The sequence below is a fragment of the Mauremys reevesii genome, linkage group 1 (genome assembly GCF_016161935.1).
Source record: "Mauremys reevesii isolate NIE-2019 linkage group 1, ASM1616193v1, whole genome shotgun sequence".
NCBI lineage: Eukaryota > Metazoa > Chordata > Testudines > Geoemydidae > Mauremys > Mauremys reevesii.
The window spans coordinates 130,422,920-130,446,600 of record NC_052623.1 but is presented as its reverse complement, the minus strand read 5'-3'; positions in this window follow the sequence as shown (position 1 = coordinate 130,446,600).

Below are 23,681 nucleotides of genomic sequence, written 5' to 3'. Positions count from 1 at the left end.
TACATATTAGACATTATACTTAATACTTTTAAAGTATCAATACTAAGGGCAGGTCTTCACTACCCACCAGATCGGCAGGTAGTGATCTATCTATCTATCTATCTATCGGGGAGACGTGATAAATTGATCCCCAATTGCTTTGCCATGGACTCCGGAACTCCACCACTGCCTAGAGGCAGAAACAGAGTTGACGGGGGAGCGGCGGCAGTCGACCCCAAGCTCTTACACCAGGTCTGAATATGATCCATCTTTTTTACTTTTATTTCATTGGGTTATAGAGAGCCTTTGACAGCAGAGATTCAGCCCAGATGGGAATAGCACTGCAACAAGGTGTGTGCAATTTGTACTCCATCAGTTGATCTGTTTCTGTTCAAATCTGTCCCCAAGCCGGGTGGGGGACAAGAAGGAGGCAAAGTTAGGGGATGTCTGACCCCATCACCCAGTTAGCAGGCTCCTTAATAGCCCCAACCACTTGTTAAAAATATCATCTTCCACCAAAATAGGGCTGTCCTAAAGGCAAGTGGTGAACTCTGCCACCTCAGACAGTTGAACTTAGAATTTCCTTTTCTAGTGGCACGTGAGGCAACTGATTTTTTTCCACCGCTATCTATCTAGAGCAAGATGTTTGAATCCATCATAAGTTGTCTCTATGATGGCAGTATATTTTTTCAATTGTCCTGTGATAGGTCATTCTTTGTCCTCCGTGTCTTATACCTCCCGGTGAAATCCAATCTAAGATGTACTCTGTGCTTCTGTCACAGAGTAGATTGATGACATGACCAAGCCATCGTAATTGTCTCTAATTAGTGAGTCAGCAGTCTGCTGACCTGTGCAACACAGCACTTGCACATTGGTTACATGATCTCTCCAGTGAATTCCAAAGATTCTCCTTAAACAATGCTGGTGGAATGAGTTCTTCCATTATCCGCCACATTTGAGGCATTACTACTGCAAGGACAACAGTGTTGTACACTCTGATTTTAATATGTAGATGTGTCTTCTTACTCTGCTAGATATTTAACAAATAGAAAATGATCCACTTCTTTACCAATTCTTCCCTTAAGTTCTTTAGTGGGCTGGCCATTAGCAGGGGGTGGAAACTTACACCTCACTTCCAATCGGGAATGAATTTACTTGATCATCTGCAACTCAGTGTTTTGGTGTTTTTATATTCATGTTATTTATGCTACAGACTATGTATAACATGTTTTTATTTTTTCTACATGCTTGTATGGATGCTATAGTCCACTGGGGCACAGAGCATCTTTGGATGCTCTGTAGGTTTTTACTGTGGCTTGTTTGCTATTCTCAAATGCCTTAGTACTAACAAAACCAAACATTTAAAAAATCAGTCAGGTCTACAAAAAATATCATGAGATTTAAAACAAAAAGATTATTTGTATTTGTTTTCTGAGACTTAAGCTCTTAGGATGTGCTCATTTCACATTTTAGGACTTTCTCTTTAGCCACAAGGGCTGGAAATTTTTAATGAAAGCTGAAGTTCTCATGTAATAAATTGACTCCAGGAGCTGGGGAGAAAAACACCAAATATTGTGAGAATTGGCAACACTCCCTTCTGGGGGCTGAGTATTCCAAGAAGGGGGATCCAGATCATGGTTGAAAGAATGGCTGCCCCACCAGAATGTTAGTCTTGGGGAAATTCTGCACCACTGTGCAAGAGCAGAATTAATGTCCCCTGAAGATGTCATTCTTACTCAGCAAAAAAAAAAGATTCATGTGCCCCTCCTGGGCAGTGGCCATGGGGAGGGCATGTTTAGTTTGGTGTTGGCAATAGCCAGGGAGATGTAAATCACCGCCTCAGCGGAGGGGAGGAGGTGGGACTGGGCATGCTTGCGAGACTCTCTCCCTCTCTTTTGCTATTGTGGTGCACTGGAGCTGGGGAGGGGCAGGACTGGGGATGCCCTGGCCAGTGACTTCTACTGTGCACTGGGATCCAGCTGCTACTCTCAGCTGGGCTTGGGGTGAGGGGGATGGGACTTCCTCTTCCCCTGCACAGATCACTTCTGGGGCTGGGTCAGACCCATCTCCAGGAACCTCCTTCACTGCAGAAAGCTCCGCACTCCCCTCTACTCCTTGTCCCCATCGGTCCCCAGCCATGGGAGCAGGGGTCACTGTACATGGAGTTACCCCCTGTCCTCCCAACCCCATGCATCTGGATCCCCCTCCAACACCCAGACCCCTCTGCCAAGTCCCCTTCTGCATCTGGATCCCCTGCAGCCAGACTCACCCACTGAAATACACCCCCGTGCATCTGGGTTGCCACCCCTGCAACCAGACCACCTCCCACTGAGCCCTCACACTTGAATGCCCACCCTGCTGAGCCCCACCCCCCCACCTTCACCTGGACCACCCTGCCAAGCTCCCCACATCTAAACCATCGCCCCACTGTGCCCCAACCTGTTGCACTCAGGCCACAACCCCACCAAGCCCTACTCCCCCAGTACCCGGACTCCCCCACTCTGATCCCCCGCACCAAGACCACCTAACGAGTTGCCTGCATCTAGATTGCTCCACACACAACCCACTCACCCCACACCTGGATCCCCCCATATTAAGCCGCTCCACATTTGGATCCTGCCAGGCTGAGCTGGCTTGCCCCACATGTGGATCGGGGGGCAGGGCTGGGTAATCATGTGAGATCTCTGTCCTTCTCGCTTGCTGTAGAGCCGTATATATGTCCTAATATGCCTAGTAAGGAATCTGTTACAAAACATTTCCTGAACCCTTTTTTGTTATCTGTATTGTTACAAACATACTTATTGACATGTATCTTGAAATAAATTACCAAAGTAATTGAAAATGGTGTGATAATATTACTTTTACAAATAAAATATGCAGATTTTTGCAGAATGTTAAAATATTGCGCACAGAATTTTTAATTTTTTGGTGCAGAACTTTTAATATTTTGGCACAGAATTTCCCGGGAGTAGAATGTGTCGAAGCACAGAGTCCTATATTTCATTAGCAGTTTAAGACATATGACAAGCAGAAATAAAATGTTAGAAACCAAGCTCTATTAAACGTGCTGAGGGGCCATTATTACATGCTGAGGCTCTGAAATTTGTCTATCAACAACTAGACAAGGGTCACATTGATGAGTCTCTGGGTCATCGCCAATATAGATCTCTCCTGAAGTCGGATCCTCTTTCTGCAGTTCAATTTGTTGTGCTACAGCACCACTCTCATTTAGGAATGTGCTTTTGATTTCTCCTACAGAGACATAGTTAAATCAGCAGATGCAATGTAAGCTATTCAGGCACCAGCCACTCATTGTCTGCTCTGTACACCAGACCTCTGGGGACACCAGTCCAAAGTAACTTAAAAAGTCTCAAACACGCAGGGAAGTGAGAGACACAAAAGCCAGGAGAGAAAGCATAAAAGCAAACAGTCACTAACAGGCTAGAGTGAGAAGGGGGAAGAGTTGAAGGGCAGTCAGGAGAATAGCAGCTAATTGGTCAGGCGGGCTAGGTATGTAAGCTTTCATAGCATAGTGTGGGGACTACATTTTTATTCAGATGACACTTGTTTTATTTATTTGTATGTTGTCAGTATTAATGAGATCCTGTCCTGTTGCAGAAAATGTACTTCTTACAGTGCGTACACACATTTGAGATGGTAAAGACACATACCAGAAGTCCTCAATACTTTGAGATTCTGGTTGCAGTAATTGTACAGATTGAAGATGCTTCTCAAAATGAATATTGCATACATTTTCAATATTTTAAGGAAAATTGTGAATTGCAGGGACACTGTAGTTAGCACTCAAGTACCTACATTTCAGAATTATGAGCAAGTAAAGCAATCTTTTTTTTCCTAGATTTAAAATATAGGTTGCTTTACTCCTCATGCAATATTAAATCTCATATTGTACTAGGAAGCTCATTGAAGCTGATCATCTTTCTCCTTGATTCATATAAATAGTGTTTATCTACATTAGATATTCAAGCTTTTTCAGGAAGCATGTAAACATTATCAAGAAACCATGTCAAGAAAAAAGATTTGGAGACATAATAGGAAGTGCCAGTACTTCCATTTAAATTTGAACTGCAAGACAGGTTATATAGATGACAAAAAGCAATAAAGAACTAATTTTGTCACAGTATTGGGAAGGAAGTAAAAGAGTTCATATATTCATTTGGGTAAAGCAAAAATGCCCAAAGAGACATTCATATTGAAATCGGAGCTAAACAAATCGACATGATATTGAATACAGAACAAAACGTGGTTGTTTCTGAACTTAATCTGTATGATAAATGTTGGAGAAGGAAAAAAGCTTAAAAATGTAAATCAAAGTCATTAATACAATTTTCCATTTCTTAACTCAAAGCAGGTTTGCAGAATAAGATCAACTCATATATAAGATATGTTGTAAAGCTTTCTTCCTGAATGAGTATTCTATAGAATTAGCATTGATTTTAAAATATCATTCTCCCCTTTTATTAGTTATCCTATTCCATTTAAATGCAGTGTCCTGTGCATAGTGGTCAATGAGGACATTCAGAAGTTTTATGATTTAGTCATTCAGATGCCCTAGAGATGAATACAGTATGACTACCTCTCTAAACAGATACACCACTTCATAGCAACTTTTAAATCCTCTTTCCCTGAAGGTGATGGGTAAACTCAGATTGTGGGGAATCTCACTGGCAGAAATTGGACTAAAACTACATGTGCAATAGCTGATATTTAAACCTGTGGTTCCTGCAATACTTCCTAGATGCTTTGTCACTAATTTTGAACCAAAAGCTTTGCATGTAAAGAAAAAAAAAGACATTTTTCTTTTTGCTAAAGACTTCCCTAGATGAACAAAGGTAGCCCCACCTCAGGTTAGAGCAGCCTTATGGATGTCTTAACTTGAACCAGCTGACAAGAATCCACAATGACCATAAAGCAGCTGGGGTTAGCCAGAGCACTATATGCTCTGACTAGTCCTGCCCCTGCTCCCAGCATAGCCTCTGTGCCAAAGGCTGTTGGGGAGGGAAAAATAGGAGATAGCAATGCTCTAGACTTACTGAGGATGTCCTAAAAGAAAAAAAAACTATGCAAGTGGTTGCCCTTCTACTCTTTTTTCACTGCTTAGGGCTTGTCTACACTTAAAATTCTACACCTGAAGCACTGTAGCTCTACATGAAGACCCAATCTACCCTGGCAGGAGGGATTCTCCTGTCAGCATCGGTATTTGATTGACAGAAGATTTCTCCCATCGACCTAGAACTGTCTACAGCGGGGTTTAGGTTGGTTTAACTGTGTTCCACAGGCGTGTGGATTTTTCACACCCCTGAGTGATGTACTTATACTGACCTAATTTCCTCGTGTAGACTCGACCTTAGGTAGTGTAAAGAGACCAGGATGGAGAATCTGATCAAAATTGTGGCCCAGTGACCTTTTTTAAATATTCAACTCTCAGGCATGCAGAGAGAGCAGGAAGAATTTTCAAATATTAAACATCACTTTGATTTTGTCAATTAAAGATCCGGTTACTCTAATTGCAGAGCTCAGGTAAGTCTGAGTATACCAGCTCAGTGAGAAAATAAATGTCTCTTTTCAATACCCTTTTAGTTGTTCCACTTGCCTTACCAATGCACCCGACTTTGTACAAATTAGGCCCCAAGCATGTTCTCACCAACAACATGGGGTAGGGAACTCCAGGCTCCTCCAAGAGGAGTGAATGTTTTAAAAGGCCCTGGGAGCAGAAGCAGGTTTTCACAGACAGGTATAGCTAAGCCAGTGTAGTTATTCTAGTTTAATTACCCATGTGGACACTCATATTTTGGAATAAAAGTGCCTCTTTTAGTTTAGCTTAAACACTTTCCAAAGTGTTCGTATTCGTATACCTGAAAAGTGTCTCCATACAGGGAGTTATAACAGTGTAATTATGTCAGTAATTAGATTGTAAGATCTTTGGGGAAGGAACTGTTTCTCATTAGCTCTTTGTACAGTAACTAACAGAATGGGGTCTGGTAATAATAGTGTCACCACCTATGGTGGAATTCCATTTGTTTGGTGGAGATAAAGAGATTTTTTTGGCTAGACTTGCAAAGATGTGTGTGTTGGGGGGCGGGTGTTAGTAGATATTTAAGAACAGACAAAGGTTTAAGGTCAAAGCGAAAGTAAACAGCAGTAGATCAAAGCACACTACATACATTTTAATGTGCTATAGCCGGGTACACATGGCCACTTAGTGCACAGCAAGCTTCTGTGCTGTAGATTCACACCACAGCTTGCTGAGCATTAAGGGTATGTCAGCTGGAAGGTGTAATTTCCATCTCAAGGAAACATAGCCACGATAGATCTGATTGAGCTGGTGAACTAAAAAATAGAATGTAGCCACAGAAGCTCAAAAGGCAGGAAAGGCTAGCAGTCCTCAGAACACACCTGTCCAAAATACATTTGGGTGGTAACCCCTCCCACTGCTCACACCACCTTGGCTTACTCTATTTTTAGCTCTGTCAGAGCTAGCATGGGTACATCTCCTCTAGAGGGAAATTACACCTCCAAATTGAAGTCTGGACATACCTTAAACAGCCGTGTAGAGAAGACCTGAGGTTAATGACCCCACTCTTGAGAACAATGCAATGGCATTTTTAATAACCACAAATGTCAGGATCTTGACACATTTCACTGAAGGGAAGATTCTTTGAAAGCACAGTGCCCCACAGCACAATTCTGGGACATTGCTCCAGTACTAACACAGAATTGCCAACACCACTTCCTGCAGAACTTGGCTTTTCCCTAGAGGTTTTGGATCAAGGTACTGAATCAGCCTAATGACCCTTAGATTGAGTTCTGATGAAATCACAGCTTCAGACGGTATGACTTCCGGCCATATTTGAAATAACAAAATTGAGTAGACATTGCTCATACATAATACACAACACACTGAAAAGAGTGAAGTAGTTGGTATTGCTTTGATTTGTATATTTTGCTTTACCAGACAGGAGCACAATATGAGAAAGAAGGACAAATACCAAAGTGAATATCCTCAGTAAGTACTTATTGTAAAGATTACATAAATATTTGCGTTTTAACTTTCTGTTTTCATTCACTTACTGCTTCCCAAAACTTTTCCCTTTGGATAGAATTTTCCAGTTTTTGGACCAGATCCTTGACTGGGGTAAAACTGATGTAGTTCCATTGACTTCAGGGGAGTTATTACAATTTACACCAGCTGAGAATCTGGTCCCTTGTTCCTGTAAAAAAATTGAACAAAAACACTTCTTTTGTTTTTGACTAAAAACTGAAAAAACAACATATTTTCTGCATTATAAACAGAAGTTCTTGTGAATTATAACATCTTAATGCCAAAATACCAAATCTTGGTATTACAATAGCCATCAATGAGGAAAAAGTGTCTCTGAGGATTCTGGTGGACATTGGTTTTCATTTGATGGAGTTATCCACCACAGAAAATTGCTCTCCATGCATGTGCAGTGTATTTTCCCTGGTGTTGTCTCGCTAACTCATAAAGTGCTCTGCCAAGGCAAACAGGTCAGTACATATATGAGATTATACATTCAGTACAGTTCAGTACACATATGCAAAAACTTAGCTGAGTAATGACAAATTTAGTGAAGCCGGGAAGTAAATGAAAACAAGATTCATATTTTGAAAACTTTTATCTTGAAGTGTTACGGTTTATCATTTATTCTACCCAAAGTGGAATTGGACTTCCATAAATACATTTTCCAAATATTGGGCCAGATTTTGGTCTGTATTAGGGCTCCTTGCCAAACAATGCAATATAAAAGAGCAGCTGAAGATTTCCTGCTGAGAGGGAATCATTGGCTAGAGTGGAGCCAGCTATGCTCTCATACTATCCCTGGTGCATCTGGAGGCATATTGAGGGTTACAAGAGACGTAATCTGAGCATGATATTCTCTTGCAATCTCTGCTTGCATAAAGTTCTTTTGGGGCCATTCCAAGCTCATGCAAGTTAGCACAGCTCTAGTCTCACTTGGACTGCGATCTGAACCAGCACCTATCTGACTGGATTGGAATGGGGATGGGACGGGGAGGGTTGCAGAAATGTGACATGGAACAGACACCTTTACTCCCATCACCCTTTTCTTGTGTGGTCTGGTGATGTTTCTTTCTTAAAGATTAAAGAACATACGTTTTCTGAATACAGCTGCTACCAGCTATGTATGTATATTCAAGATTAACATGGAATAATTTTAAGAAGGACTTTGAAGACTGAAACCAATCTATGGTATGGTGGCCCTTAGATTTTAGATGTGGGTAACTGGCTGCCAGCCCCAGTTCAGAGTGTGACTGTGTGTGTGCAAGGTTAAAAGAAGGCTAGAATTTTACCTTCAAAGCACCTAGCAGTGTGCTTGTTTGAGAAGTTTCTCCTCTGCAAGCCCAGGGCTAGACATTCAAGTTGAGTAATTTGCAGTGTGTTAATATTAGGTTACATTTATTTTAAGAACAAGTCTTTCTTCGGGCATTAAAACCTTGACTTTGAAGGCATACACACCCTTATTTGATGATGATAAGGGAATACATGTGGCTGTATTTTCTTAATGCATGGTGAAGGTTTTGTGGTTCATCCACAGTTCTGCTATCCTTGGGGACATAGCTAAAAGCAATCTTGGTTAATATGGTAGCATTGGACTAAGAGTGTTACTACTATCGATGCATTGTGAAGGCTAGTCCCTTCTCCTTCCCAAAAGAGTATTAGAAAAGAAAACAGTTCAAGCCTGAGGGAAACTGTTTGCAAGGGGTACGACGATGGTGGATCAAAGAAAAAAAAGTGCATAATTCTGCCTCATGAATTACAATAAATTAGAAAAAAGTGGGGATTAGTAAAGCAGCCTCATTTGGTAGTTAAGGTACTAGGAAGGGGAAACTCATTTTAGAAGCATTTCAGCTAAAAATCACAATTAACCAATTATGTTTTTAAATGGACAATCTGAATTTCAAAAAAGATGGGATTAGAATCCAGTTATTCTGATTTCCAGTCCAACCATGAGACGAAGAAGTGCCCAACCTGAGGCCCAGTGGTCACTTTTGGTCCTGGAGTCTCTAAATTGTAGCCCTTGAGGGCAACTGTTTACTAGATACTTTCTATCTGATTATGAATTGAAACTCTGCTTCATAGTAATTTTTTTTCAGGAGGGATGGGGAAATAAAGAGAAAAGCAGCCTCAAAGCAACTGCTCTTTCAATGGGGCAGGGAGGAGATAGTGATAGAGCAGAAAGCCATTTAGTCTTCGCAACAGGAGTAGGATGAGATTAAGGTGGACAAGAAAGTAGCACAGAAATTTGCGCAGGAAGATCTGGGGCACCCAGGAGACACAGTGTTCAAAAGAAGAAGCAACTATTGTAACCAACATGTTTACACTGAACCATTTCATTAAAGTCCAAAGAAAAGAAGGGAAGCAATGGAGAGGAGACATGGATTTAGTTGAATCTTCAGTGTCTCTGCACACATGCAGAGAGTGGGCAGGGAGAACATAAGAACATAAGAATGGCCATACTGGGTCAGACCAAATGTACATCTAGCCCAGCATCCTGTCTTCCGACAGTGGACAATGCCAGGTGCCCCAGAGGGAATGAATAGAACAAGTAATCATCAAATGATCCAACCCCTGTCTCCCATTCTGGCAAACAGAGGCTAGGGACACCATTCCTGCCCATCCTAGCTAATAGCCATTGATGGACCTATCCTCCATGAATTTATCTAGTTCTTTTTTGAACCCTATTATAGACTTGGCCTTCACAACATCCTCTGGCAAAGAGTTCCACAGGTTGACTATGCACTGTGTGAAGAAAGAATTCCTTTTGTTTGTTTTAAACCTGCTGCATATTAATTTAATTTGGTGACCCCTAGTTCTTGTGTTATGAGAAGGAGTAAATAACACTTCCTTATTTACTTTCTCAACACCAGTCATGATTTTATAGACCTCAATCATATCCCCTCTTAGCCATCTCTTTTCCAAGCTGAAAAGTCCCAGTCTTATTAATCTTGCCTCATATGGAAGTTGTTCCATACCTCTAATAATTTTTGTTACCCTTTTCTGAACTTTTTCCAATACCAATATATCTTTTTTGAGATGGGGAGACCACATCTGCCCACAGTAGTCAAGATGTGGACATACCACAGATTTACATAGAGGCAATATGATATTTTCTGTCTTATTATCTATCCCTTTGTTAATGATTCCCAACATTCTGTTTGCTTTTTTGACTGCCACTACACATTGAGTGGATGTTTTCAGAGAGCTATCCAGAATGACTCTAAGATCTCTTTCTTGAGTGGCAACAGCTCATTTAGACACCATCATTTTATATGTATAGTTGGGATTATGTTTTCCAATGTGCATTACTTAATACAGTTTAATTGAAAGAGTCCAGAAATACCCAGAAGTAGGGAGTGGTAATTATTATGTATATATGGCAGCTGTTTCTGAAGCTGTTTAGCAGATTTCCATTGAGAGCAAGATGTCTTGCAGATTCTACACATTGAACATCCAAGAGCTGAACCAGCCAGTGCTCAGGGGAAAGGGGAACAGGAGTTGGAAACAGCCCTGTGGACTCAGTGACACAGGAGCATGAGCTATCTTTGCTGTGAAGGCTGCAGATTCCCAGTCTCATTGGAAACTGAGGAGACAGTCAGCTATAGGTTTCAGAAGTATAAATGCTGCTGGATATAAAGATCTTCAGACTGTTGTTTTCCAGGGATGATTTTGAAGTGTTTAAAGAGAACTGAGAGACTTGCATTCTTCTCAGGCTCTAGAGAATCCAAGAGCCACCCACATACATTTTGAGCCCACACTGTAGAGACTGAGAAATCCTCTCTATGCGATCATAGGGAGATATGTATGTAGGTGTGTATGAAAGTATAAAAGTGTCATTGTTTTGTCAAATCTTCGCACTGAAATACCAGTAAAAAGAACACCAATAGGCCTCCTGTGTAATAGCTTGGGTTTAAATGTTATTCCTAACTATTTCCAATGCTATTTGCTGTATTCTTGTGTGTATTAAATGTTTTGTTTTCTTAGAAACTGTCTCTCTTTAAAGCTGATGGGAAACTATATTAACACCCAACATTCAGGGTTTTGCATATCATAGCTCTAAGGTTTCTCTCTGTGTAATATCTTTTTGAAAAGTCCTGAAAAGATGGAACACTAACTTCTGCTTAAGTAAATAGGTAAAGTGTTGTGCAGGAGAAGAGGATTGTAATAGACCAATTGATCCTGGTTGGTTTTTTGTTTTGGTTTGGTTTTTATTTGCAATCCTCTGGAGCATGGGGCACAGGTCACTTGCAGGTTTGAACTAGTGTAAATGGTGGATTCTCTGTAACTTGAAGCATTTAGATAATAATTTGAGGACTTCAGTAATTCAGCCGGAGGTTAGGGCTCTGTTACAGGAGTGGGTGGGTAAGATTCTCTGATCTGCAATATGCAGGAGGTCATTCTAGATGATCATAATGGTCCCTTCCAGCCTAAAAATTGATGAGCAGTGTAATAGACTATGTCTACACAATGAGTAAGGGTGTGCGTAGCAGGGTTACCCGCTCCTGCCCTTCAGGGTGGAAAACAGCTCAGGAGAGGGCTGTGGCTGGGGCAAGAAGCCTGGGCTGATTAGGGAATGTAGGCTCAGCTGTGGCCAAGACCCAATCAGGCCCAGCTGGCCCCTATAAGAGTCACTGAGCCAGGAGCCCACTCAGTCTCCCTCTTCCTGTAGAGGGAGAAGGGCCTGGCTGCAAGGTGCTAAGTAAGGAACCTAGATTGGAGCAGGGCTGGGGAAGGGCCAGAGGAGCTGGAAGCTCCAGCCTAGGAAAGCCCCAGGCTGCAGGCCTGGTAAGACCTATTAGGTACTCGGTTGCAGGGGACAGCCCATGGGTAGGCAGAGGCAGCAGGTCCAAAACCCACTTTGCCTACGATGAGTGGCATTCACTGCAGTCCACCCCAGTGAGTGTGGGCTAGATGGGGACTGCAGTAGCCTAACACTGAGGCAAAGCGGGGATAGTGGGTGAGGGTTCCCCTGGGAGGGGGAGACTCAGAACTGTGGGGTTACTGCCAAGGGGCAGCACCCCAGATAACAGGGCACTGATTCTGGGAGGGACATGGGGCCAGTGTGAGGTAAGGTGGATCACTGACCTGCAGAGGGTGCTCTGGAGCTGGGATGAGCTAATTCCCAAGGATTACCAGCAGGAGGCGCTGCAGGGGTGAGTCCGCACCCTTACAGTGTGCTTTCCCCTGCTTGTGCACACATTCTCAGGAGATCAATGAGAGCCAGCTTGAGTACAAATAGCAGTGTAGCCACAACAACATGTGAGTGGGGATGGAGGCATGGCTGAGTTGTACCGAGTGCAAACCTGCCTGAAAACAGTGGGTATGTACTTGGCATGGTTCAGCCTTGCCTCAGCTGCCATGGGGCTTGGGCTACTGCAGCTACACTGCTATTTAAATTGCAATTGCTTCCATTGAGCTACAACAAGTATGTGTACATGAGCCGGGAAATCATGCCCCTAACTCATAGTGTAGACATAGTCTTAGTTTTTATGTTACTTAAGCACCCCATTGCCCATTACAACAGCAGCAGAAGTGGCACAAACAGAGTTATGGAACTGCATCAGCAGCAGTTGATTTTAGAACTTTGGTGTGGGCCTCAATAACTGATATGGGGAAAGGGAGAATTTACTCTGGGGAGGAGGAAGATTCAATGGATTCAGGGTGGAAGAGAGACTAAGGAGTGGAGTATATTTACTGAGAAGTGTTGGGGGAAGGAATGAGTGATTTGGAGTGATTTGGAGTGTTGTGACCAGAATCCCAGGGGAGCCAACTGAAGTCACCCAATTAGGGTGAATTGCAAAGAATGGGGCAGGCAATCCCCAAAGCTGGTGCATAGTCCAATACTTAGATTTACCAAGCCAGTACAAAACAGCTTCTATAATACCTCACTGCTTACCCAGAAGCCAACAACATAGTTCCCTTGACTTAACCCAGCCTTCGGCCTCCACCCAGACACCCAAGTCAAATATGATGAGAATTACTGAAAAAAAATTAACCTCCCAGGTTAATTAATATTTCAGATCTTACCCAAATACATGCTTATAGCCAGTACTTATTAACTAAACTAAAATTTATTAAAAAAGAAAAGAGAGAGTATTGGTTAAAAGATCAGCATACATACAGATATGAGTACAATCTTGAGATACAGATTCATAGCAGAGATGGTGAGCTTTGTAGTTGCAAAGAGTTCTTTCAGAATTAGTTCATAGGTTATAGTCCAATGTGTATATTCAGGGTGGTCCAGTTAGGACTGGGATCTCAGCCTTGTTGCTTAAGCTTCTTCTGCATGAAGCCTCAAGCAGATCTGAGATAAAAGGATTGGGACCCAAAGCATCTTTATACAGTTTCAGGCCTTCTTGTGACAGCTCGAAGTTCTTTAGCAAACAACAGGCAGTTATGGGGACTTTTACAGGAGATTCATTTCCTAAACATCTCTGGTAATTATCTACACAGATTAACATAAGGCAATTGCCCATTTTTCATCATTCTCAGGTGATTTACTATACATTTCAAAGTGAGATGACTACAGCAACATCCTATGTTTACAGTTCTTCTAAATGTTAATATGTCTTTTTGATCTCTGAATTAACAGAATACAGCATAGACAGGGACTGTTTGATTACATTGTTAACCTTTATATATATATATATATATATATATATATATATATATATATATATATATATATATATATATATATATATATATATATGGAATGCATCACAAATTGTGACGCTTGGGCAGAATTTCTCTAGGGGTTCAATTTGGGTCAATTATCCTGCAGGATGCTTAACCCTTTCTGGCCAAGCGTCACAAGTGTGTTCCTGGGAACATGACAGACCGAGTCCTAGGGAGCTGGTTAGAGAGAGACAAAGATGGCGTTCCTGGAGAGGGAAAGAGATGATTATCTTGGATATTTGGGCTGAGAAGGCTTGTTTCAGGGAATATGGGCTAGAGAAAAAGTCAGAGATGGGTTTGAGGGATCAGTGTAGTATGGGGCACATTTAAGTCTCCTGTATTTGGTCATTGCTTAAATCACACAACACTTATGTATTTTGCAGATTTTATTCAGCACTTATATAAAATTAAAAGCATCAGACAATGTATTTACTGGAGACTCATTTCACAATTATTGTTGGTGCAATCAGTTATTTTCTTATTCTGATTTTCCTTCTCTATTCTGGTGCACATCTAAAGTAAATGAATTGAAGTTAGCAGACTTACCCCAGTGTAAAATCACAATCAGGCCTGTTAGGCTTTGCATGCCAAAATTACATTTTGTAGCTTCTGGAGTTTTAAAAAGTAATGTTAATGTAGAAAAATGAAACCTCATTAGGAAGAATAACTCATAACATTCATTTCTTTTTATTTTGAAAAAAATGAAACACTGTAAATTTTAATTACCGGTACTTTACTCTTCCCTATATTGTGTAATATAATATCTGATCTCCTTAATCAATTCCCCAGTGTTTAAAAATGGCTTTACACATATTTTAAGTGAAGATATAATGATGTTTGGCATCATGTAATACACAGTTTGGGCTAAATTCTTGCAGGTCACTATATATCTTCACCACAAAATTAAAAAAAAACACCCCGTGGGAGCACAGAGTGGAAATCTCCCCCACCCCCCGCCCATTCTTGATCCACTCAATATCTTTAGATTTTTCTGCAGATTTTTCTTTCCAATAATTTGTATGGAAGGCAGTTGCCAAGCAGAATAATTGGATGTGCAATTACACTATATTTAGACTATACAAACTGGTTTCCATTAAAAGTCAACAATTGCCTGCATTTACTGCAGATTTATTTCCTTTTCTAAATATGAGGGAAATTGTGGCATCTCACATGGCATTATGAGGTTACCAATGGCAAATCTTAAATTACTAAATGCAACCATGGTATTTATCGTTTATGACAAGATGTTGGACCAATTCATTTTTTGTGTAAGCATGTGCAACTCTACTGACTCTTTAAACTTGATGTAATATTGTTCTTTTCTTTGAAATTATAGTTAAACTAGTACATTAATATTCTTATTTTCATACTGTCTAGAGAAGGTGTGATTCTTTGTACAACTTTCAGAGAAATGCAGTATAATTTTTCATACATTAGGAATTCCACTCTGACCCATGGTGACTAATGAGCTCTACAAAGCATTAAAGAGGTTAATGATCTGACCAATAAACTATATAAAACATTCTTGTTATATGCTCATGCATGCACACTTCTGTGAGCCACAGAGTAGTCTTGTTCTAAAGTAATTTCATGTTATAGACTCCTAATTTAGGTGGACAAAAGTGCATAACTGCAGAATAATACAATAATGATCTAGGGATATATGATTACTGGAAATTATAGGGATGGATGCAAAACATTTATCAATTAATTAAATCAGCAATAACAATGTTTTGCTTCATTTCCACAGAAACAATAGAGGGTTAGGTCAGATGTTTAGCTGAAGCCTTGAATCCTATAATTTGTGGATACAGTCTGATGCTCTTGGCATAGTCCTAGGCTTCTTTTACCCTCCCTATGCTCCCTGACTCAACTGTATCTTTTGCCATCCTCTTGAAGGCTAGTAGCCTGAGGGCTTGGCTACACTTTCAGTTGTAGAGCCTTGGGAGTTAAACCAGCCCTCGGAGACAGCAGCAGGGAAAGCGCTGCTGTGTGTTTACACTCTCAGCTGCCAGCACACTGGCATGGCCACATGAGCAGCTCTTGCAACACCACAACAAGCAGTGCATTGTGGTAGCTGTTTCAGCATGCACATGGCTGCAACATGCTTTTCAAATGCTGGGGGTGGGGTGCAGTGTGACAGGGAGTGTGTGTGTATGTGGCGGAAAAGAGAGTGGGTTGGGGGCAGGGGCAGCTCCAGGCCCCAGCATGCCAAGCGCGTGCTTGGGGCGGCAAGCCACTGGGGGTGCTCTACCGGTCGCCGCGAGGGCGGCAGGCAGGCTGCCTTTGGCGGTTTGCCTGCGGAGGGTCTGCCGGTCCCACGGCTTCGGAGGACCTCCCTCAGGCTTGCCTGCGGGAGGTCCGCCGAAGCCGCAGGACCAGCAGACCCTCCGCAGGCAAGCCGCCAAAGGCAAGCCTGCCGTGCTTGGGGCAGCAAAATGCCTAGAGCCCCTGGTTGGGGGGGGTGGGGCTGAGAGCGTGTCAGCATGCTGTCTTCTAAGTTCAGACAGCAGCAGACCTCACCCCTCCTCCCACCCCCCGCCTCTCTCTCACTCACTCAAAGCAAGCAGAATTCTTTTGTCCCAGAGCAGATAAGTAGCCAGCTGTCAGAAATGGAGCTTTGAAAGGGCATATCCGCATTCCTACAGCATTCGTATAGCGAGTTCAAAACAATGACAATAATAGCCACTTGACTTAAGGGGATTATGGGACATTTCCGGAGGCTGATCAGAGCGCAGTAACACAACACCTCGTTCACACTGGCACCGCGGCGCCCCAGTGGGGGCACAGCAAACATTATTCCACTCGCCGAGGTGGAGCACCACCAGCACTGTAGCCGTGGAGCCAGAGCGCTCTACGTGCCTTGCCAGTGTGGACATGTTGTGAGCTAGTGCACATGGGGCTCCTTTATTGTGCTGTAACTCGCAAGTGTAGCCAAGCCCTGAATCTCTGAATCCAGGATTAGGTAATCATCCTCATTAGGTTCTTCATGGGACAGCACATGGCCACTGGTTCCCTTCATGCAGTTTCAGCAGAAATGTTTGAAGTAGCAGGGGAAAGTTATGAAAACAACTCCAGAACTTTCCCTATGGAATCGTTTATAATCATTAAATACAATTACTATCAGGACAACAGACAAGAAGTTAGATTAAAACAAAGGAACTTGGGATTTCTAGAAAATCCTCTCCACTTACTAGAGTATTGTACACATTATTTCCTTTAAAATGCTTTTTGAATTATAGTTTCATATTCATATAAATAAATTTAGATTACTGGGTTCCTTGTGTCTAAGAAGTCACATACACATTGCATCTTCTTATGGTAAGGCAAAGACAAGACTATTTATTATTCACTGCTGAATAACTGAATATGCAAATAATAATGTTTATAAATGGCCAGAGCATACAATACAGCTGATCTTGAGCAACCTTAAATTATGTGCCATTTACTGTTTGTTTGCATTTACTTTGAGTGGTGAGTGCTGTGTTTTACTATGGTATTTTCTTTTTTCATTTTTTATGACTGCCCTTAAGAAAGCATCTCTTCAATAAGTAATAGAAAGATGGAAAGTGTCAGGGCTTGGAGGTCTTAAACCCAAGCCTCCGGTTGTCACTCAGCAGTTACCCAGAATCACTGGAGATGGGGGCTGGTGGAGCTCTAGCTCACCAAGGGTTCTGCCCATGAAGCTTCTGACTGGGGGAGATGGCCAGCCCCATCACTTGGCTCAGACACACGACGTAAGCCAGAAGAAAACACAGGCATTTGTCTGAGCAACTAGGAGAATCCCTGCCTACTTTCCTGACTCCTGTCTTCCTGCCCATTTTTGGCTCCTGCCCTCCTTATCCCAGACCCTCCTCCCGGTTTCTGCTTTCCAGCCTCTCTAAAGGTCCCTGATTTCTACCCAAGTCTCCAACTTTGCCTTAGTCCTTGGCTTGACTTGTGCCTCTGATTCTGGCTTTGACCTCCAGCTCCAGTTCTTGGTGTCTAACTCCAACAAGAGACCTGACTGCTCACTCCATGACCTTTACAGCTTGCTGATACTGCTCCAGCTTTGAGGATGGACCCAGCAGAGTTACTTATACTCAAGGGTCATTGGTACTGCACAAACAGGTGATCTGTCTCCAGGAAGACAAGTGTGCAAGCGGAGATTGCTGACAGCTACACATTTTTTTACAGTCTGTTAGCATCTTAGGCTGGTTTAAGTTCACAGCAGCATGTAAGAACTTTGTTCACTTGGCCCAAAAGTCACAACTTTTGTTTACTCTAGCCTGTGGCACCAACAATACTGGCTCTGCTTTTGAGGATGGACCCAGCAGAGTTACTTATACTCAAGGGTCATTGGTACTGCACAAACAGGTGATCTATCTCCAGGAAGACAAGTGAGCACCACAGGCACAGAATGTGCAGCTGGTCACTGGGAATCAGTAGCAAGTTTTTCAACTCCACACAGAACGCTGTACTCAGGGCACAGCCAGCCACATTGTCACCTGATCTCGGATCTTCTGTCCCTCTTCCCAAGTGCTTTGATGGAGCTGCTGCAAATTCCAAGACTTCATGAATCAGTGCTGCCTCTTGTTCAGGCTTTGACTACAGACGTGCTCTTATGACAAGGTAGGCCTGCTGACTGGGGCGGCATAGGATTGGGTCTTGCCCCTATTGGAAGCCAGCAGCCAGCAGGGGTACCTTCCTGTGGGTGATAATCAATCATCTTTTATTACCTCAGTCATGTCTACTCCACTGAGGCTGCCCTGCAGAAACTCCAACAGGGGTCAGCAGCATCTTCCTATGCAGCACACATCTCACACTGGACACAGAATGGAATGAGGAGGTCCGGTTATTTGAGTTTCAATGGACCTTGGGGGATGAGGTCAAGGATGAAGTGGCACAGTTGAGACCCAAATGGGTCTGGGAGTCTTTATAGATCTTGTTATCTGGGTTGACAATCATCTACACAGTCAACAAGAAGAAAGAAGAGATGTAAGGACCCATGGACTACAAACCACATCTAGCGCCTAGAACAGCTGATATTCCCACAGTACCACCCGGAAACAATGTAGTACAGCCAGGGAGCACTATGGAGGAAGTGCTGCCCAAGAGACCCAGAGTGATGGTATCCTGAAGCCCTCTGATTGGTTGATCCCCATATTTAGCCCTGCAGTTGCCCAAGGAAGATGTCTGGGCAATCACACAGATTTTGGTCTCATGCTGACTCCAGCCTGACTCTGACCTGATTTCTGCCTCTTGAGTTTTACCTGGCAGTGCCTCTGGTCTCTGGTCTTCAATCCTCGCCTGACTCTAACCCTGACTCTTGCTTATGGAACCTGGCTCTTTTGATTCCTCCAGCTCCTTCCCAGTGGCTACTATCCCCTGGTGGGCAGACCCACTTCCTATCCCCTTCGTGGGATCCCCTTAACAGGTATATGGAAGGTGTGGGTCTAGTATCATCCACTGGGCCCCACAGGGTACTGGATCCCCAGGAGTGGGTCGCACAACTCCAAACCAAGAACCATCTGCTGCAGCTTCTAATGGAAAATTAGATACTCCACGAATAGCAAGTATGGTCCCAGGAAGAAAATTCAGTGCCACAACTCCCTGAACTGAACCCTGCAATGACACTGCCTGAAAGTTTTGATGGGAACTGCCAGAAGTTCAGCGAGTTCCTGAACCAATGCCATCTCTTTTTTCTGCTCCATCCTAGAATGTTCCACCGACCAGGCCAGGGTGGGACTAGTGATCAGTTTGGTTAACAGAGATGCTCTGGATTCCTCCTTCCCCCTGGTGAACCAGGACAGCCCAGTGTTAACAGACTGGTATGTTTTCCTGTGAACATTTTCTACAATCTTTGGTGACCTGAAAGCACTTGCTCAGCGAAGCAGCGCTACCAAGGCTCCAGCAAGGACAAGGGCCAGAAGTCTCATTTGCTGCTCAGTTCCAGTGACTCACAAATTATGTTGATTGGAATGAGACAGTCCAACTGCATCATTTTTGGCATGGGTTTAGTGAGGAAGTAAATGATGAGCTAACCACTATTGAGACCACGTCCTGTCTGGATGCATTTATTGACCTCTCCTCCCACATCAACAACTGGCTGTGTGAGCAAAAAAAGGAGAGGAGGGGCACCCTGCTACCACTACACCCACACCCTACCCCAAAAACCGCTGGGCCCAACCATGAACTGATGCAGGTTGATCTTGGCCACCAACATTTGACTGTGGAAAGAATGGTGACAGTGCAATATCATGCGTTTTTATTGTGGGCACCCTCGTCTTGAGCCTATTGCGAAGCTCAACCTGCAAGAAGTTGGAAAACGAGTGTGTCCAGGCAGTATGGGGGAAACCAGCCTCAGCAGTACGGGGTCCTATGCTCTAGAACTGCCCCAACTCTCAAGAGAAACACAATCCAGGGCACATGGATCCTCCCCATACTTCCAACTACAACTAGAGTTACATACCATGGATGGGGGCAAGTTGATTGCCCCCTAGTGGGGCATGATTGATTCCAGGGTTACTGATAACTTTATAGATTCTAAAGCTGCTTGAGCACTCTTTTTAAAGCCCACATCATCCATCATAGAAACAACAGACAGTTTTCCCTGCCCTTGAGGCCAGTGACTCAGGCCTAAAGGCCGTAATCCAGGGCCATCAGAAAGTGCTACAGTTCAGTGTTATCCATTCTCCACATTTACCCCTAATTCTTAGCATCACCTGACTCTTGTTTCTCCTGGAGAGAAAAGAGGATCAACTTTCCCTCTGATTACTTCCAAAGGGTCTAGCAACATTCTGGTCCCAGGCTTCTGTGGCCAATTGGAAGCAAAAGCGCCTGTGTGGGGCGGAATCCAGCTGGTGATGGCTAACCAGAAGGAATCATTCCCAAACCTGAGTCCCCATCTCCTTAAAGAGTTTTGGAATTATGTGGATGTTTTCGAAGAGGAGAATGAAGACATGCTACCGATACAATGATTGCCTTATAGATCTGCAACCTGTGGCAAAGATCCCTTGTGGACAGATCTACAAGATATCTGAGCATGACTGGCAGCCCTCTGTGAATACATCCAGGAAAATCTGGCCAAGAGCTTCATCCTGCACTCCTCCTCCCCAGTATGCACTCCAGGAAGGAACACTATGCCTTTGCATCCTGGAAAGACTAGGAAAGCATGGCCTGTTTGTGAAGTTGGAGAAATGAAGTTTTGACCAGTCATCCATAGAATTTTGAGGTTATATCTTTTCCCAAAAGGGTGCTATGATGGATCCCCAGAAGGTAGAGGCCATCTATAGCTGGACCGTCACCTAGGTCCCATTGGGAGTTACAGCACTTCCTGGGCTTTGCAAACTTTTACTGACAATTCATTCCAGGCTTCTCAGGGCAAATAGTCCCCATGACCAACCTGCTCTGCAAGGCTGCAAAGTTTGTTTGGATACCCAAAGCTCAACATGCTTTCAAACAACTCAAGGCTTCTTTCACCACTGCTCTCCTTGTACCATTCTTGGCCCCAGCCCAGGCATTCATAGGAGAAACTGATGCCTCCAATGTAGCCATAGGGGTGATATGCTCCCAGAATCATAGTCCACAGGAAGTCCTGAACCTCTGCACCTACAATTCCCAAAAACTCTTCCCACCTGAATGGAATTATGAAATATTGGATAAGTAACTACTTGCAATTAAATCAGCCTTCAAAGAGTGGTGCCGTCACCTCAAGGGAGCACAACACTCAATGCAAGTCTTTGCAAACCAAAAGATCTGACTTGCCACAAAGCACTTCTATATGAATAGGTCACCCCACAAGCTAGACCACTAGTTCCTCAGACCCTTCTGGCTCCGTCAGCAAATCATCTCTTCATCTTCAAACTACAGCTCCCGCAATCTCTGAAGGTACTCCCATTTTCCATGTATCTATCCTTACACAAGACACCTTTCCCCGTTGGTCCCAACAGCTGTCCCTGCCAGCCCAGGTCAAAGTGCACGAGGAATATGCAGTCCATGTGATCCTCAATGCTAAACAGCAAACGTGGAGACAGTATTGACAGGAAGGGCTATGGTTCTGAAGAGCGCTCCTGGGAACCTGCTGCCCATGCCCATGATCTGATACAAATTTTTCATCAAGACCACTCAAATAAACCTGGCCTGGTGACCCAGAGGAAGGGTGCTGTGATATAAGGACCCAGGGTCTAGAACCCAAATCTGCAGACCCTGTGGCAGCTGACAATGCCATCAGGAGGACATAAAGACCCTAGCCCAGCTGTGACCAATAGGACAGACTGCCTACACCCCAGTCCATTACAACTATTGGATTCTGCTCTGCCAGTTGAGTCAATGAAGGTATACCTAGCTAGGTGGCAACTTGCCCTGAAAAGAGATAGGGCAGGCAACACCCAGAAACAACAGCAGGCAACTTGTTTTACTGCTGTTGTGAGCCAGACCACATTATCTCCAGTTGCCCTTTGAGGAACTCAGCCCAAATTAATCTGGGCAATGAGACAGCCCAGGTTGGCAAAGGGGGCTAGCCTGAGCATCCTGACAGAGTGTTCCCTGGACCCCAAATGGAGGGCCAGACTGGAGTGCATGCTGGTTCCTAATGACTAGCACAGCACCTGCAAGTGTCAGGTGAGTTACAAATCCTGGGGCATCCCCAACCACTCCCTCTGCAACAGGCCCTCTTTGAATCAGGTATAGAAGACAATTTTATCTATGCAGAAGTATCCTGATTACTACAGATTCCCCTGTGGCCCAAGCCTATTCCAAACCTAATAGAGACAGTCAATGAGTCCCTCTTATCCTCTGGGCCAATGGACACAAAAACTGTTCTTCTTGAGGTTACTATTCAAGGGACATGAGAGACCCTACAATTCAGTGCCATCTGTTCTCCACACCTCCCTTTGACAGACTCTGTGCTCTTAAGGAGGATGAAAAACTCAGGGAGGAGAACATCAAGCTAGAGTGAAGGAAAACAATCCCATAGTTGGGATCTTCCTTCTAGATGATGTCTTGCATCTTCTGACACTGAGGATACCCCTTCCTGGGAATAGAGCCACAGTTACTAGGAAGAACAAGATAATAATAATGGGGGATTCGATTATTAGAAATATAAATAGTTGGGTTTCTGATGACTGGGAGAGCCACACAATGAATTGCCTGCCAAGTGCAAAGGTTATGTACCTCATCATAACAGATTTGTGCAATGCTGGGGAGGGGATGATGGCTGTGGTACATGTAGGTACAAGTGACATAGGGAAAGGTAGGAGAAAGATCCTGAACACCAAATATAGGCTGCTAGGAAAGAGATTAAAGTCCAAGACTTCCATAGTAGCATTATCTGAAATGCTTCCAGTTTCACATGCAAAGCCAGAAAGATAGGCAGAACGGTAGGGTCTCAATGCATGGATGAGAAGATGGTGTAGGGAAGAGTGTTTTAGTCTATTAGAACTGGGTACTGTTTTGGGAAAGGAGGAGCCTATTCGGGAAGGATGGGGTCCACTTAAACCAAAATGGAACCAGCTTGCTGGAGTGCAAAATTTAAAAAGTTGTAGAGGATTTTTTAAACCAAGAGCTGGTGGAAAGCCAAGAGGAGTGGATAAGCACATGGTTTGGTAAAATACAGGTAAAAGCTAGTGAGGAACAGCCAAACATCAAACAGGTCCATTTAAATATAACACATGAAGGCAAGCAACTAAATATTGACAAAATGTACAAGTGCTTAAATACAAATGCTAGACATCTAAAACTAAGATGGGTGTGTCATGCTGTCTGCAGTGGCTCAGGACTGTGTGTGTTTACCTCAGGGCAGAATGTCAAAAACAGGGCAGACCCCCAAACCGGTGGTATGTTCTATAATAAGATTTAACCAACCCAGTAACAAAGGTGAACTCCTGGATCACTATACCAGTTTTATCAATGAGTCACAGACAGTCCCCTTAGGCTCTCCAATCTATCTTACCACTCAGGCAAGCAGAAGTTAGTGATAATTGGT